Source organism: Jaculus jaculus, chromosome 10 (assembly GCF_020740685.1).
Source record: "Jaculus jaculus isolate mJacJac1 chromosome 10, mJacJac1.mat.Y.cur, whole genome shotgun sequence".
Classification (NCBI taxonomy): domain Eukaryota; kingdom Metazoa; phylum Chordata; class Mammalia; order Rodentia; family Dipodidae; genus Jaculus; species Jaculus jaculus.
This window is the reverse complement of record NC_059111.1, coordinates 13,409,293-13,426,742: the sequence shown is the minus strand read 5'-3', so window position 1 is coordinate 13,426,742 and position 17,450 is coordinate 13,409,293. Positions and strand designations below refer to the sequence as shown.

General features: G+C 53.6%; 1 protein-coding gene across 6 annotated transcripts in view; it reads left to right on the top strand.

Annotated features, from left to right (window-relative positions):
- The first annotated feature begins 1,772 nt into the window (after window positions 1-1,772).
- Window positions 1,773-17,450, top strand: part of Megf11 (multiple EGF like domains 11) — a 413,620-nt gene continuing 397,942 nt past the window's right edge. For all 6 annotated transcript variants that reach the window (XM_045160746.1, XM_045160744.1, XM_045160745.1 and 3 more), the window contains exon 1: window positions 1,773-1,827. The gene's annotated coding sequence lies outside the window, so the exon portion shown is untranslated. The remainder of the gene's footprint in view (window positions 1,828-17,450) is intronic.

The window sequence follows — 17,450 nt, the reverse complement described above, 5'->3', positions numbered from 1 at the left end:
CACCTGTTTAAAAAATATTTTATTTATAAACCGGGCATGGTGGCACACACCTTTAATCCCAGCACTTGGGAGGCAGAGGCAGGAGGATAACTGAGAGTTTGAGGCCACCCTGAGACTACATAGTGAATTCCAGGTCAGCCTGGACCAGAGTGAGACCCTACCTTGAACCCCCCCAAATATATATATATTATTTATGAGAGAGAGAAAAAGAGGCAGAGGGTGAGATAAAAAGAGACAGAGGGAGAGAGGGAAAGAAGGGGGGAGGGAATGGGTGCACCAAGGCTTCCATTTGCTGCCAACCAACTCCAGACGCATGCACTACCTTGTACATCTGGCATACGTGGGTCCTGGGAAATTGAACTTGGATCCTTTGGCTTTGCAGGCAAGCGCCTTAACTGCTAAGCCATCTCTCCACCCCCTGCCCACCTTTTTCTTGTTGGTGTGGATGTATGGTGTGTGGATGAGTGTTCTTATGTGTACACCCCATGTGCATGCATGGGGAGGCCCAGAGGAAGTCAGGGTGTCCTCCATCACCTTTCCACCTTATTGTCCTGAGACAGAGTCTCTCATTGACCCTGAAGCCTCCCCAGTTTTTCATTACTTGGGCTGGCCAGGGAGCCCCAGAAATCCTCTTGTGTCCTCACTGCTGGGGTGATGGGCATACCCATACAATATGCCTGCTTTCTTGGAAAATTCCCGCTTCAGGTGCAGGTAGCCACCTCTCCCCAAGTCTGCACCTCCTCATTCCTGTCTGAGGAACTCCCTCCTCCCGCCCCCCCCCTCCCCAGAGGGCAGGGAGGTAACAGTCCTCCTCATCTCGAAGAGGGCTAGAACCTGAGTTCCTGCCACTGGGGAGACGTGGTCTTAGACCCGGTGGATCTGGGCACCAAGGCAGGCAGATGGGAGCTGCCCATTGGCTTCTAGCACCGTGACATTTCTGGCGTCAGGGAGCGGCGGTGGTCTTGGCTTTGCCTCTGGAGTCGACGCCAGCGGCGGCCGCAAGTTCCTCCAGGATCTCCGGGCCTCAGTTTCCGCATCCCATCAGAGCCGCCCCGCCGAGTTCTTGGCTTTGGGGGCTGGGGAGAGAGCTCAGCGGTTAAAGGCGCTTGCTTGAGTCCTTGCTTTCTCGCTTTCCCCCTTTAGCCCAGACGGTTTTCTAAGTCTCCGATCCCTGGCTCCCTTTGATCCCTATTTTGACACCACCTCCATCCCCAGTTTCCACAAGGAGCAGGTGCGCAGCCCACTGATCCACCGGGAGGGAAAAGCAGAGAAGGGGAAGGAAAGGGGAAAAGAGATGCGAGGGGCTTAAAGAGAGAGAGAGAGAAAGAGAGAGAGAGCGAGCGAGCGAGCAAAGAGGGAGCAGAAAGAAAGAAGCAAAAGAATGAAAAAGGGTGGCGAGGGGGAGAGAAGTGAGAAGCGATCTGGAAAGGGGTGAATCGGAGAAGGGATCCGAAGGTGAAGGAAAGAAAAGAGCGAGCGAGCGGGCTAACACGCGCGATCCTAGGGTCTGCAAGGACCAAAGAGGGAGAAAAGCGGTGGGGAGGGGGAGGGAGGATGCGGGGAGCGCGAGCAGGGAGGGGGGAGGGGGAGGAGGAGGAGGAGGGGCCGGGGACCGAGCGGGTGGGGGCTGGCGAGGCAGCCGCCGCCACCGCAGCTCCAGCCGCCAGATCGCTCGCTCAGTAGCTCGCCGTGCCCGCCGCCTGCTGCCAGGCTCGGGGCGGCTCGCAGCTCCCGCTCCTGCCGGGGCGATCCGGAGCAGGCGGGGGCTCCGGGGACCGGACCGCGCGTCTGGCTTGCAGGAGACCGAGGGGCGGACAGCGGAAGCAGGTAGGTGTCTGGAGGGGAGGAGGGGTGATGGTGGTGGCAGTTCTCGGGCGAGACCCGGGGAAGAGACTTCCGATCACTGGTAAGGGGTGGGAGTGCCAGGGGTCCCGGGTACGCGGAGATGTGGATACCAGTCCTGAGGCATCAATAGGCTTCCGAGAGCCGCGCGACGAACTTAACCTTACCAGCTCCGTGGTATCCCCCTTTGCTCTGGGTTCCAGAAGCCGAGTTCCGGGGGGAGGGTCAGTCCGGGCGGGACGCGGAGCGCCTCCCCCCACCTCCCATCCTACCTCCGCGGCGTGGGCAGGCGCGCGCCCCTCGGGGCCGCAGTCTCGGATGCAGCGTCCGCCGCGCCTCCACGTGCGCAGGGAAGGGGGAAGACGGAGAGCCGGGGCTCGGCGCGCGTGTCCCGGGGGCTTGAGAGGCAACCCATCAGCGCCTGAGAAGCTGTGGACACTCGGGTCCCGGAGCCGCCTGCAGGGTGCGCGCGGGGTGCGCTGGGGGTGGGGGTGCGGTGCTGCGCCGGGCGCCTTCCTTCCCGGCGGGGTCCCGAGGCCGCGCTGCGGGGCCGGCGGGGCGGGCGGGGCGCCTCGCCGCTGCCAAAGCCCAGCCTGTGCGCCCCCCCTCGACCCCCCGCGCGCTTTTGCATCGCAGACGTGGAGCCGAACGTGGGCCCTTTCGTTTCTCTCTCTCCTCCTATGCGCCCGGACTCTTTCCCCCGAGGCTTTCTGTGGCTCCCGAGACACCCCTTCCGACCCCCCCCCCACACCCAGCGACGACCCCAGCGCCCAAAGTTGGAAGAGAGTCACTCCCCGTGCGCTCCTGGGTGGCGAAGTTCCTCCAACTTCTCGCCCAGCCGCGGGAAGGTAAGGGCTGGAGCTGGGGAAACAGACAACTTCCTTCCTCTAGGACTTGCTTTATTTCTCTAATTTGCCAGGGGGGGAAGGATGGGAGGTGGAATCGTTCCTTGCGGGTTTCAAAGACCGCCAGTGGGACGGAGCCGTCGACCATCCGTCTCGAACCCGCGAGCGCGCGGCCTCGGCGTGGGTCTCTTCCGGAGGTCCCCCCCCCAACCCCCGGCTCCGCCACCGACCACCCCGAGGCCTCGCCGCCTTCTTCCGGGCTTGGCTTCCACGCTCCGTCCCCACGGCAGCCGTGTCTCGCTCTGCCTGCCTCTCGTTCCCGGTTGCTCTTATTCTCGGGGAGGGCATGGGGACCCGTCCAAGTGGCTCCATCCCTTCCGGAGCCCATAGAGCAAGAACCTCGGGCTGGGCAGAAGCTTTTGGAGGAAGTTGGGGGTTCCCAATCTGCCTAGCTCGCTTGGGCATGGGTACCCCAGGCGGGGGCATCGGGCGTCGCTCCGGCACACTACTCCGGAGGAAGCAAGGGTTAAAGTCCCAGGCAGGTGGCGGTGCGCCACGGGCTGTCCGCGGAGCCTGCTCCTCTGGCTTCCGGAGTCCCTAGGCTGGATGCGCCAGGTCCTCGCTGGCTTCCCCAGCGAGTGGGACCCGCTTGGCAGTCTTTGCTGGGAGTGCTGTCGCGGAGGGTCCCTTGAGATAAAAAGGTTTAGCGGGTCCAAAATCTGGGGGCTTTGTAGAGAGGTGTATTTACTGTTGTGCGTGGCTCGAGCCCTGCAGATGGGGAGCAGTGTCCCAGGGCGTTGAGACACCCCCTCCTCCCCTCCGTCCTCTGCTGCTTTGCTGGGAAGCATCACGCACCAGCCCCCACTGTTCACGCACTGTTTAGGCCGTGAAGCCTAGAAAACGCCGTCCTTCCCTCTTTCTCCCATCCCACAGATCAGCAGACTGAGGCCCCAGAACCGAAAAGGCTCTCTTAGAACTGACTCAGGGTGGTAGGGAAGTCCCCCCAGGCCTCCTGCTCCCTGTTCAGGCTCTTTTCGGACGCTGCTCCGACTTCATCCTCCCTTTCTTGGCACAGGGGGCAGCTGTTCTCTGTTAGGCTACTGCGGACCTGAACGGAATGGGGGCGGGGGCCAGCTTGTGTGAGGTCAGACGGAGCACTTGTCTGGGAATTCTTTTGTTAGGTGTGAGGCTCGGAGCGTGTGTGTGACCGTTTCATTTCACGCAGCCTGGGCTTGCCTGGGCTCCGGGGTAGGGAGCCGCAGCCCCGACTGCTGTGGTTTGTGAGGCGCGCGGGAGGCATGCATAGCTGGGGGTTGCTGTGCGGCTCCAAGGGAAGGCAGGCTTCCTCAGGTGAAATCACTCCTAGATCTGGAGTGGTCCTGGGTAGATTGCCTGTGGAGGAGGAGGGATGTGTGTGTGTGTGTGTGTGTGTGTGGAGGGGACAGGACTTGAGTACCAAGCTGGAGGTAGTTGAATAGCCGACTAAGGACACCAAAGCCAAGGCCAAGTTCAGCACCTGGCCCAGAAACCAGGTGGAAGGTGAGCGCTTGATCTGGAATAAGCACCCGGGCTGTGGTCCCAGAGCCGATAGTCCAATTTTCTCTTCTTTTCCTGTCTATCCCCCGCCCCGCCCCGCCCCTTCTTGGTTTTTCCAGGTAGGATCTCCCTTTAGCCCGGCTGACCTGGAATTCACTACTAGTCTCAAGGTGGCCTTGAACTCACAGCTATCGTCCCTACCTCTGCCTCCCAGGAACGCTGGGATTAAAGGTGTGCGCCACCAGCCACCGCGCCTGCTTCTTACTGGGTGTCATTCATTTCTTGGCCCCTTGCGGGTCTCACTTCTCAAATCTGAGTGCCATAGACCCACCATGGGCTGGGCACTGCTGGTACAAGAGCATTTGGTTAGCAGTTCGTTCTGGACTCCCCATTTGGTGCCAAACACTGTGTGGGCCCTGGGGAATCCAGCCAGGGACAGACGGGGACTACCCGCACCTCACTGTGCCCATGCCCTAGGTCCTGCTTTCTGCGGGTTCTAGCGGTCTTGTAGGGAGGAGCAAATACCCCAAGGACATTTGAAGAACTGCTGAGCTGGGACAATTTTGTAGATCCCCTTCAGCTCCCTCTCTGATGGCTCAGGGCTCCGAGGTGGGAAGGTTTGGAGTTGTCGCCTATGAGGTTTGTAGATTCTATAAGCTTTCGTGCTTTCCAACCCCCAACTCCTTGGTTGCCAGGGGTGACCCAAGACAGGGTGACCTTAAATGTGGCATTGGAGAACTGCTCTGCAGAGCAAGCTCGACAGAGTATGGCATGAGGGAGCTGGTATGTGCTGGTAACTGGGATCTTGCTAGGTCTCCATAGAGACCGGTGCCAGGTAACCAGGTGCCTCTGAGCTACTAGCCATAGCTCCTTCCTGAGTCCCAGAGCCCCATTGTACAGATGGGTAAATGGAGCCTGAGCCTGCAGATTGGAGCTGCTGTGTAGTAAGATGGGTCAAGGGTCCAGCACCCAAGTGTCTCTGATGTCCCGTTCACGTTAAAGCCATGCTCTTCTCATTTAAGAGACTTCAGGTCCCTAGCTCCAGACTGGGAACATTCGAGAAAATGGTTTCTGGGGCCCACCCTCGGCTTCTCATTCCGTGGGTCTGGGGTGGCTTGGCAACTGGAACCAGTTCTCAGCTGCTCCCAGCGCTCTTGCTCTGGGGACCACATTTGGGAACCAGCTTGTGTAAAAGACTAAAGACCACGCAGGGGTGGGGGGGGGGCTGTACCAAGGCTGTGATATAGCGCCAGGAGCTTTTAGGACTTGCCCATGTGTGGTCCCCTCTCCCTCACCCCCTAGGTGGCCATAGAATTAAAAGAATATTTTATCTTCATCAGCACACACACAGAGTTCAGAATAGACTGCCACGTAATTAGGGAATAACTAGGTGTCTCGCGTTGGCTGTAGACTCCCGTGCCCCATGGCTCTGTGGGGGTTTATTAGAGCCGGTGTTAGGATTGAAAAAGTACCATCTGCTTCCAGAGCTCCTCATGAAACTTTCATGGTCCTCGTGGTCATTGTCCAAAAAGGCATGTCTTCTTTTAAAAGGAAGGAAGTCAGAGAGATCGCATCTCCTGCTAATGGGACTGGCTGGGTTTCATTTGCCGGTTCTCATGCAAGGTGCTCGAAAGGGGACAGGGAAATAAATGGGGCAGTTGGTGTGAACAGGGTAAGATGATCAGAAGCCCACGCCACAGGCTCGCACGTGGGCTTGTGGAATAGTGCAACACCTTTGAAACTTGTCTGTCTGTCTGTCTCTGTATTTCTGACATGGAGCCGGAGTTACAGAGCCTATAACTACTTGGCTGATGGGGGAAACCCTTCCAACACACCAGTGTGCTAATTAGACCCCAAAGAGAAGATTCATAGAAGCGTTGTTCTCCTAAATGCTGGCCATTTTTCCCTCTCGTTCTAGGTATTGATTATTTTTACAGTGGAGCAAAAGCAGAAATCCATGTTTTTATAGCAAATAAAGCTAGCTGCAGTGATTATGCAGGCGCAATGTGTCTGTTCTGGAGCAGGAAGTTGGAATTCAGCCTGACTCTCAAACATTTGGGTGAGGTCTAATTGAGAAAGACATTTCAAAGAACAAATATTTAGGAATACAGACTATCGCGGGCGGTCTCTCCGGCCCAGTGTGAGCACACTGTGTTTAGCTTGGGTCCTCGAAGGTGGAGGAGTGCGGAGACCACGGTCAGAACGCGATGCTGGAACTTCAAGCTGCTTTTGGAGGCTTGGTAAAGGGAGAGAGGGACGCTGTCAGAGAATGGAGCCTCTGCAACTGGAGGAAGGGGGAGGACAGATGAGTCAGAAACATAGATCGAACTGTTGTCATTGAATGCCCAACCTTGGCGAAGGCTCGGTAGAGGTGGGGAAGGGACACTCACTCGTCGTCCATCACAGTTAGCTCAGGTAGCTATAGTGACAAGGGCCCTTGGTTGGAGTGTGTGTGTGGGGGGGGGGGGGCGGGGTGGTAATCAGGACTGCACCCAACAGCAAACCTGAATTCCACTGGCTGCAACAATAAAGAGTTGGTATCCTCCATAACAAGAGGTCTGGGCTATTTCTGTTCCAAGGTTCTTTCATTCATTGGTTAAACAGCATCATCAAAGATCCAGATGGCACGTCTCTTTCTTTATTCTCAAGGTCACAAAATGGCTGCAAGGTGTCCAGCGGTTGCGTCCTCAAAATCTTCTGCAGAGACAGAAAAGGCAGGGCGGGGGGCTTTCCCAACCCCTGGGCATACTTTGCCACATGTCTTCTTGGCTGAGGTGGTGAATCACATTTATGTCTCTACTAACCAGAGGCAAGGGGGAAAGGGGATTAAAATTGCCCTAGAACAACCACCCCCCCCCCCGCAGTAGGGTTTCACTCTAGCTCAGGCTGACCTGGAATTCACTATGTAGTCTCAGGGTGGCCTTGAACTCACAGCGATCCTCTTACCTCTGCCTCCTAAATGCTGGGATTAAAGGCGTGTACCACCACACCTGGTTTGGCCTAGAACAGTCTTCACTGGGCATTGCTTTTGAGAAAGGAACAAAACTGGGGTGCCTTTCGAAAGGAGAATGGAACAATAGCCACAGAGTTCAAGACCTAGGTTCTGGTCCTCTCTCTGCTGTTTCTAAGTACCATGACTCCTCTGAGAAAAACATTGCATCTTTTGTGACTCAGTTGACTCATCCATACATGGGATTTATTGGAAAGGTAAATCTGAATTAGCTCAACTATTGCACATGACACAAGAAAAATAGAAGATTCTTTGAAGATTTGACCTTGAACATTAAGACATTTATAACCGAGCGCAGGAGGTGAGTGAGGGTTCTGCCACGTGGAACACCAGTGGATCAGAGGCAGAGCCAGAGTACATAATATGGTTGGAAGAGCAATTGTTCTAGAAAGACCAAAACGTCAGTGGGAGTCATAGCAACCAGGGAGGGCTTCAAGCAGGAGGTGGGTTAGGGAGTACTCTAGAACTCCAGCACTGAAGTCTAGGTAGATTGGAAACTCCTCTTGCTTTTCTTTTTTTTCTTTTGGTTTCTCAAGGTAGGGTCTCACTCTAGCCCAAGCCCACTTGGTATTTTCTATGTATTCTCAAGTTGGCCTGAACTCATAGTGATCCTCCTACCTCACCCTCCCAAGTTCTGGGATTAAAGGCGTCCGCCACCACACCCGGCCCTTGCTTTTTTTTTTTTTTAAAAAGGTAAAATAGAATTATTAGACTAAAATAAGACTTCATACAGTTATACTTTTTGTTTTTGTTTTTTTCAAGGTAGGGTCTCAATCTAGTCCAAGCTGACCTGGAATTCACTATGTAGTCTCAGGGTGGCCTCGAACTCACAACAATCCTCCTACCTCTGCTTCCTGAGTGCTGGGATCAAAGGCGTGCACCACCGTGCCTGGCTCAGCAATGCCTTTTGGTAGTCCGCGGCTGCCAGGCTCTGTTTCCAGTATCCAGGCACCAAGTTTCCATTGTCTTCATGATATTTCTCGGACACGTTCTCCCTCCTAACATGACAAGTCCCCTTTGCCATGCTGGGAGGTGGCATTGGCTTCCTGTTTTGCCATTGTAGGCTGCAGGGCTGTGTATGGTGACACGTTCTTCTCCAGCATGCTCTTGGTGTCTAGACACCAGTGCAGAGGTGGCCGTGGGCCCTGAATGCATGCAGCAGTGCCAGGGGCCGCTGTCTACCTGCTGGGCCTCGTCCATCTCTTTCCCCCTCCAGACATCCCAAAACATGGTCCCCACGGACTTTCCACCTTATGTTTCCCCAAAACACTGGGGCGAGGCTTGAGCCCCTCAAGATGGACACTTGGTGGCTCAACAGTCGGCCTGGGTCCCATTTCCCCTACCTCACCTGCTAGGCCTCCCCCCACTTCGCTGGCTAGGTCTTACCACCAAGGCAGACTTGGAGAAATCCTGGTCCTGGCTGGGTCCGCCTGAGCCACTTCTGCCTTCAGAGCTGGCTCCTCATTAGCGCTCCCCTGCCCGCAGTGATCGGGAAGCCCCCATCTTTCCTCCCCTGTACTTCTGTGCATGATGCTGCCGCCCCAAACTCCTGTCAATAAGACGCTGCTGCTGCTGGTGTTGGGGCCGCGTCAGGATGTTGGGAGTCTTTCCCATTTGGATGTAAGAGCACTGATGGAGTCCAGGCTGGGGTGTGGAGGGTCCTTTCATGGTGACCAGCAAGCACACAGTGCTTCAGTGAGTGGGGTCTTCCGCCCCCAGGGCCGGGAGCTGCATCTAGGGTTTCCTCCCGCATGCCAGGCAGCTCAGTGGATATTTATTTACTTACTTTTGGTGTTTCGAGGTAGGGTCTCACTCTGGTCCAGGCTGACCTGGAATTCACTAAGGAGTCTCAGGGTGGCCTCAAACTCACGGCGATCCTCCTACCTCTGCCTCCCGAGTGCTGGGATTAAAGGTGTGTGTCACCATGCCTGGCTTACAATTATTATTATTATTATTCTTTTTAGTTTTAGTTTTTCCAGGTCGGGTCTCACTCTAGTCCAGGCTGAACTGGAATTCACTATGGAGTCTCAGGGTGGCCTTGAACTCACGGTGATCCTCCTACTTCTGCCTCCCGAGTGCTGGGATTAAAGGCGTGCGCCACCACGCCCCATTCATTGTGTGTGTATGTGAGTGGGTGTGTGTGCTCACAAGTGTGTGAGTGTAGGTATGCATGTGCCGTGGCACACACGTGGGTGAGGTCGGAGGACAACTTTTGGGTGTCTGTCTCACCTTCTGCCTCATACGAGGCAGAAGCCCTCTCCCATCTCTCTGCTCCATTCAGCAGGCTGGATTCTGGGAAGTTCTCCTGTCTGCAACTTCTGTCTCATCACCAGAGTGCTGGGATCACAGAAGCCTGCCACAGTTTCTAGCTTTTACGTGGGGTCTAGGATCTGAGACTCAGGGGGCAAATGCTTTACCCACTGAGCCATCTCTCCAGCTTGATGTTTTTTTTTTTGAGATAGGGTCTCATGTAGCCCACAGTGGCTTTGAACTCACTGTGTAGCTGAGGGCGACCCTTACTTTGTAATTCTCCCCACCCCTCACATTCCCAGTATTGGGATTACAGGTGTGTAACTGCCACATCTGGCTGTCAGTAGTGGAAATCTATTGAATTAATAAATGACAGAAATAGATTATTTACCTGGAAAAAAAATCGCCGTTTTATCCTCAACCGTAGTTGGAGGAAGGAACTGAATTTAATGAACACCTCCTATCTGTGCAACATTACTTTAGGCAATTTTGGGGAACTGTTTGAAGTCACCTTGGAATGTGCCTGCGGAGGGCTCAGGAGAGGTGGCCAGCAGGGGGCAGTGAGGAGCCCAAGTCTGTTCCTTCATCTTCTGTCTCCACACCTGCCTGGTACCCTGTTTGGTCTTGCTGGGTAACTGGGACTTTTCACTAATTCCTTTTTGTTGTTGTTGTTGTTTTTGTTTTTAGAGGCAGGGTCTCACTCTGTAGCTCAGGCTGATCTGGAATTTACCCTGTAGTCTCAGGGTGGCCTCGAACTCACAGTGATCCTCCTACCTCTGCCTCCTGTGCTGGGATTAAAGGTGTGTGTCCCCACGCCCGGCTTACTAATTCTTTTTTTTTTCTTTAAATATTTGTATTTATTTGTTTGCAAGGAGAGACAGGAAGAGAGAATGGGCACACCAGGGCCTCCAGCCGCTGCAAAGTCCAGGTGCATGTGCCACTTTGTGCATCTGGCTTTACCTGGGTACTGGGGAATTGAACCTGGGTAGTTAGGCTTTTCAGGCAATTGCTCCAACTGCTGAGCCATCTCTCCAGTACACTATTCACTAATTCTTACTGTGGGCTCTGCATTTCTTTTCTTTTTGTAAAATTTCATTTATTTATTTGCAAGCAGAGAGAGAGAGAGAGAGAGAGAGAGAGAGAGAGAGAGAGAGAGAGAGAGAATGGGCATTCATGGCCTCCAGCCACTGCAAACGAACTCCAGACACATGTGCCCCTTGTGCATCTGGCTTATGTGGGTCCTGGGGAATCAAACCTGGGTCCTTTGGCTTTTCAGGCAAACACCTTAACCGCGAAGCCATCTCTCTAGCCCGGACTCTGCATTTCTTTTTTTTAGAATTTTTTTTTTAATTTTTATTTATTTATTTATTTGAGAGCGACAGACTCAGAGAGAAAGACAGAGGGAGAGAGGGAATGGGCGCGCCAGGGCTTCCAGCCACTGCAAACGAACTCCAGACACGTGCGCCCCCTTGTGCATCTGGCTAACGTGGGACCTGGGGAACCGAGCCTCGAACCGGGGTCCTTAGGCTTCACAGGCCAGCACTTAACTGCTAAGCCATCTCTCCAGCCCCGGACTCTGCATTTCTTGAAGAGCGTGTTACTAGGTGCAGAAAGGATTAGGGAGATCAGGAAAGAACAAGAGAAGACTGAATAGAGTCCTTAGGCCTTCCCAGGGCTTTAGTGGGCAGAGTGGGGACCCTTCCTGAGGTGCCCAGGAGAAGCATATGGCATGTAGCATGGAAGGGTTGGGACGTGACCCTCCCATGGTTCTGTAAGCTCTCGTGGGGTGTGTGAATGTATGTGCATGTGCTCCACCCTCAGAATCATGCTCTCACACGGCTCCATTGCAGGCCTCATGTCAGACCCTAGTCCTGAAGCTTGCCTCCCAGGTCAATCTTCCAGAGGCTTCAGTGGTGATGGTTGGGGGGGGGGGGCGTCATGGGAGACCCTCTAAAGACTCTTCTGGAATGGTTGTGTACATCAAGCTGGAGCATAGAGAGAATCAACTCACCCTCTTTCCTCAGAGCCGCTCCCCTGGCATGATTTTCAACCCTTCCCTGCCCTTGGAACCTGCCCTGTTTTATCACCCAAGCTTAAAATAAATACAATAAATAAAAATCACCCCCAAACTTTTTTTTTCCTGCAGAGGATGAGCAATAATCTACATATGCAAATAAATGGCATGCCAGTCCCTATGAATATTAATTTGGAAAGGGAGTCAGAGGCTCTAAACTCCACTCAGAACCAGCGATCTGGCATTTTGCAGCCCCTCAGGCACAGGCTGGCAATCAGGCCTCGTGTTTTAAAGCTGCCCCGCTCCCAGCTGGCCTTCCTTCTTACCTCATGCCAATGTCAGGCAGATGCAGAGGGTCTTGTTGAGACCAGGTTCGGGGCTGGTGGGTGAGCCTCGCCCTGGGCTTCCATCTGACCTTGTCCTGCTGCCCCTGGTTGGGGACCAGACCATAGCTCCCGAGATCTCAGCATGCCAGTGAGTCACGGGGCAGGGCGCAGTTGTGGGGAACAACTTGGAGTGAATATCGGGGTGTCTACAAAGGTGGGAGACAGAGGTATAAGTTGGGAACTAGTTTTCCTGGCTCTCACGGGCAAGTGGGGAAATGGAGACCTGCAGGAGGTGACAGTTTGCCCAAAGTGACATGTACATTGTGACAGAGAGCAGGACAGCTTATTCTTTGCTCTGAAAAATATGTGTGTGTGTGTGTGTGTGTGTGTGTGTTCACACGTGTGGATGTGTGCGTGTGGAGGCCAGAGGTTGACATTCAGTGTCTTCCTCAATCGCTCTCCACCTTATTTTCCTAGACAGAGTGTCTCGCTTGAACCCAGAGCCGGTTGATTCAGCTAGTCTTGTTAGCCAGCTCGTCTTGGAGATCTCCTCTCTGCCTTTCCAGCCCCCCGGGATTGCACAAAGGCCACCGCACCCACCTGCTATGTCTACGGGGCCGGGGGACCCAAAGTCAGGTCCTCACTTCTTCACTTCATGGGTTGAGGCATCTCCCCAGCCCCTCGCATTCTTCTTCATGTGTGCATGTGTGGAGGGGTGGGTGGGAAGGGTGACATTTAAAGTTTGTATACTTCTGGGCAAAGAGTCATTCTTCTGTGATGAACATTCGCCCAGAGACAGGTGGCAGTGGAAAATCCTGTCTTGAGTCCCACTTGGGTGGGAAGAAATGCGTTCTCTCCTCCCCCAGATTTCCAAATTAGATTATCTGTAGCCCAGAATGAACGCCGCCGGAGTCACCCTCAGCTGATGACGGGACGGAATGGAGCGGGGGCTGAGTGTGTCTCTGAGGAGGCAGGGCTCAGGTGGGAAGGTGAGGGGACAGAGGGCATTTCTCCGTCCCTCTGTGGACAGGGGAAGCTGTGCTGGACTGAGGGGCCGAGGGGGATGTTGCAGCATGGACTCAGGCTGCGGATGCACTTCAGTTGTTGGAGTGCTTGCTTAGCCCGCACGAAACCCTGGCCTTGACCCCCAGCCCTGCTTAAACCTGGTGTGGTGGCCCTTGTCTGTCATCCTAGCCCCCGGGAGATGGAGGCAGAAGGATCAGAGGTTCAAAGCCATCCTTGGCTACATGGCAAGTTCGAGGCCAGCCTGGACCACATGACACCCTGTCTCAAAAATAACAAGAATTAGGGCTGGAGAGTTGGCTTAGCGGTTAAGTTACTTGCCTGAAAAGCCAGAGGACCCAGGTTCAATTCCCCAGGACCCACATAAGGCAGATGCTTAAAGTGGCGCATGTGTCTGGAGTTTGTTTGCAGTGGCTAGAGGCCCTGGCACGCCCATTCTCACTCTCTCTCTCTCAAATAAATAAAATAAATGTTAAAAAAAAAGTCATGGAAAATGTTAATAAAAATTGTGAAAAGAAAAAAAAAAAAAAAGAATTAGCCAGGAGGCAAAGGTAGGAGGATCACTGTGAGATCAAGACCATGTAGTGAATTCCAGGGTCAGCCTGGGCTGGAGTGATCCCTACCTCCAAAAAAAAAAAAAAAAAAAAAAAAAAAAAAATCAAACACCAATAATTGGCTCAGTGCATAAAGCACTTGTCACATAGGCTTGAGTACCTGAGCTTGGGTCCCTGAAGCTCACATAAAACTAGACACAGTAGCACTAGTGTCTGTAATCCCAGCATGCCTGGGGTGAGAGGAGAGGTGTGGGGGACAGAACTGAAGAGCTCACGGGTCAGCTAGTGTGGCAGATGTGGAAGGGAACCATGAGAGGCTGTTTCAAACACGGTGGAGGATGAGGAATGCCACCTGAAGTTGTCCCCTGACCTCCGTCTGCGTGCTGTGCCGTACATAGAGGGGTGGCTGAGTCTCGGACCAGGTGGCACCCCAGCACTTGGAAAGTTAAGGCAGGATGATATCAAGTTTGAGGTTAGCCTGGGCTACTTCTGTCTCAGAAACAAACCAACAAGCTGGGCATGGTGGTGCACGCCTTTAATCCTAGCACTCGGGAGGCAGAGGTAGGAGGATTGAGGCCACCCTGAGACTACATAGTGAATTCCTGCCTTGAAAAAAAGAAAGCTGAATTTGATGACATACACCTTTAATCCCAGCACTCAGGAAGCTGAGATTGTAGGATTGCTGTGAGTTTGAGGCCAGCTACAGAGTGAGTTCTAAGTCAGCCTGGGTTATGGTGAAACCCTGCCTAAAAAAAAACCAAACCGAAAACCATTATCCCCCCCCCACCCCCCGTGCCTGTGAACAAACAAGCAAGCTTACTTGCGCTGGTTTGCAGCTTAGTGGTGGAGTGCTCGCCTAGCGTGTATGAGGAACTGGATTTGATTTCCAGCTTTGCAGAAAATTGAAGCTCATTCTCTCTTGCGTTCTCTGCCTCTGGGTCTCACTGCCCTGAAACTCACTGCAGTCTTAGGGTGGCCCTCCTACCTCTGCCTCCCAGGATTAAAGGTGTGCGCCACCACGCCCGGTTTACCTTTCTTTCTTTTGAGTGAAGGTGGCCCAGGATGGCCTCAGACTCACTATGTAGCTGACAACTGCCCTTGAACTCGTGATCCTCCTGCCTCCACCTCCCAAGTGCTGGGGTTACAGAAGTGTGCCACCATGCCCAGCTCAGCTCATCTTTGGATCTCCTTTTCCTTATTGGTGAAGATTGAACTATTAGACCTGAGAGACAGAAAGAGGCAGAGAGATAGAGAGAAGGAGAATGGGTGCGCCGGGGCCTTCAGCCACTGCAAATGAACTCCAGATGCGTGCGCCCCCTTGTGCATCTGGCTTACGTGGGTCCTGGAGAGTCGACCTGGGATCCTTTGGCTTTGCAGGCAGACGCCTTAACCGCTAAGCCATCTCTGCAGCCCCTGCTATTCTGTTTCTGAGTGGAGTGTCTTGGACAGGGACACAAGCCAGTCCATCCGTGTCTTTTTTTTTTTTTTAATTTTTAAATATTTTTCCATCTGTGTCTTTCTGTCGTGATTTTGTCGGCTGGAATGGGCAGTGTGCTTTTGTCAAGTGCCTGTGTTCTCATGTCTGCATGATTGATCTGCCGTGTCCCTTTGTGTGTGTGTGTGTGTGTGTGTATGAATGTATGTGTTTGTGTGTGTTTGCTATGTATGTGTGTGGATGCAGCATGAGTGTGTGGTATATGTGGTGTGCTGTGCGTTGTATGGTATTTGTGGCACATGTGCGTGCGTGTGCGCACATGGTGTGCGTGTATGGTATGTATTCTTTGGTGTGTGGTATATGTGGGATGTTGTGTGTTGTATGGTATGCATGGTGTGGTGTACTGTGTCTTGTGTGGTATTTCTGATATGTGTGTGTGTGTGTGTGTATGTGAGGGAGAGAGAGAGAGAGAGAGAGACGTGGTGTGTGCACACACGTATGTCATGGGTCCAGTTTGACCAGATCCCACCTGGGCTGGGAAGCTTCCCTGTGCACAAAGCGTCCTGGGGCCTGAGTCTCATCTAAGGTCGCTAGGGTGTCCCCTGCCTCCTCATCACTGTGAGGAACCTCTCACAGTCCCTGGAGCCCTGGCTAATTGCCCTCGGTGGCCCTCCTCTACCTCCCTGCGGGGGCACGCGGCTGGGCACGGGCGCACGGCTGAAGCCGGCCCTGGGCCATTTGCATTCGTGTTTGCATCTCATTTGCATTGTCTATACAGACACCGCTTTCAGTTCTGAGGTTTTCAAGGTAAAATGTAGTCGCTTTTCTTGAAGGTCATTAGATGAAGGCTTTTTTGGCCTTTCATTCTTTCTGGTGCGGACTCTCCTCCCAGAATTGGGGGGGGGGCAGGGTGAGGGCTGGGCAGGATAGACATCCCAGAAACCTCTGCTTCTCCCTCAGCCTTCAACCGCTGAGCAAGAGGGCCTGCGCCCTGGGTGAGTAGGGAGAGGAAGGGGTTCTCGACCCCCTCCTCACAGGTCCCATCCAGGGATTAGCCCCCCACACCCGGACTTCGACCTGCTGTGCAAGCTCCCCACTTGACTCTGCAGACGGAAAAGAAGGGATGTCTCAGCTGGATCTTGCCTGGGTGGGCCTTTGGGAGATGATGAAGCCCGTCTTTTCCCTTCAGACTCCTGACATGTGCTCCACTGCAAAAGCTTCCTCAGGAAGGCTGCTCCCAATGTACTTTCTTCTGTGGGCATGGGTTCGAGTCCTGGCTCTGCCAAACATTAGCTTTGTGTGTGTGTGTGTGTGTGTGTGTGTGGTTTTTCAAGGCAGTGTCTCACTCTAGTCTGGGCTGACTATGTAGTCTCAAGGTGGCCCTGAAGTCACGGCAGTCAGTCCTACTTCTGCCTCCAGAGTGCTGGGACTAAAGGCATGAGCCACCACACCCAGTTTAGCTTTTTATCTTTATTAATTTATTGGGGGCGGGTATCAGAGAGACAGAGAATAGGCATGTCAGGGCCTCCAGCTGCTGCAAACGATGTGTACACCCAGATGCACTCACCCCCTTGTGCATCTGGCTTATGTGGGTCCTGGAGGAATCCAACCTGGATCTTTTGGCTTTGTAGGCAAATGCCTTAACCACTAAGCCATCTCTCCAGCCCTGGCTTTGTGGTTTTTGACAGGTCACTTCTCCTGTCTCAGCACCCACGTCTTCACCCGTGAAAGGGCAGTGGCAGGAGCTGTGGCGATGGTTCAGTGGTGTCTGCTGCACCATCCAAGGACCTGAGTTCGGATCCCCAGTACCTGCATAAAAGCCAGGCACGGCGGTACACATCTGTCAACCCAGTGTTGGGGCAGTGGAGACAGGAGGATACCCAGGACTTAGTGGCTGGCTAGTCTAGATGAACTGTGGCAAGAGATAAGGTGGAGAGGAAGATACGTAGCTCCCACCTCTGGCCTCCACACACATGTACACACACGTGCATATCTGTTGTTCAAGAGCTTCTTGTTGCTGGGAAAAAACACATGACCAACAGCAGCTTATGGGGGATGGAGAAATGGCTTTGCAGTTGAGGCACTTGCCTGCGAAGTCTAAGGGCCCAGATTTGATTCTCCAGATCCCACGTAAGCCAGATGCACATGGTGATGCATGCGTCTGGAGTTCATTTGCAGTGGCTGGAGGCCCTGGTGTGCCCATTCTCTCTCTCTTTCTAAAAATAATAAAAAAAATTAAGTTAAAAAAAGCAGCTTATGGGAGGAAAGAGTTTATCTCAGGCTTGCGGTTTCCAGGGAAAGCTTCCTCATGGTGACGGAGGCTGGCTCACTTCATCACATGTCGTTGTCACCTTCACGCTGCTGGGATGAACCTCCAAACCAGACACAGTTTATAGGAGGAATGAAGTTTATTTCAGGCTTACAGATCCAGGGGAAGTTCCATAATGGCAAAAACAAGAAAACCTACCACCAAAAGCAAGAGCAAAAACGGGCAACCAAACATTAGGGAACCCAGGGAGAACTCAGACTTCTCTCTGCTGTCCCCCAGATCCACCCCAGTAACACCCTAGGGTTGGGCCCTACAATCTGCCCACAGTGACACCTCCTCCAGCCAG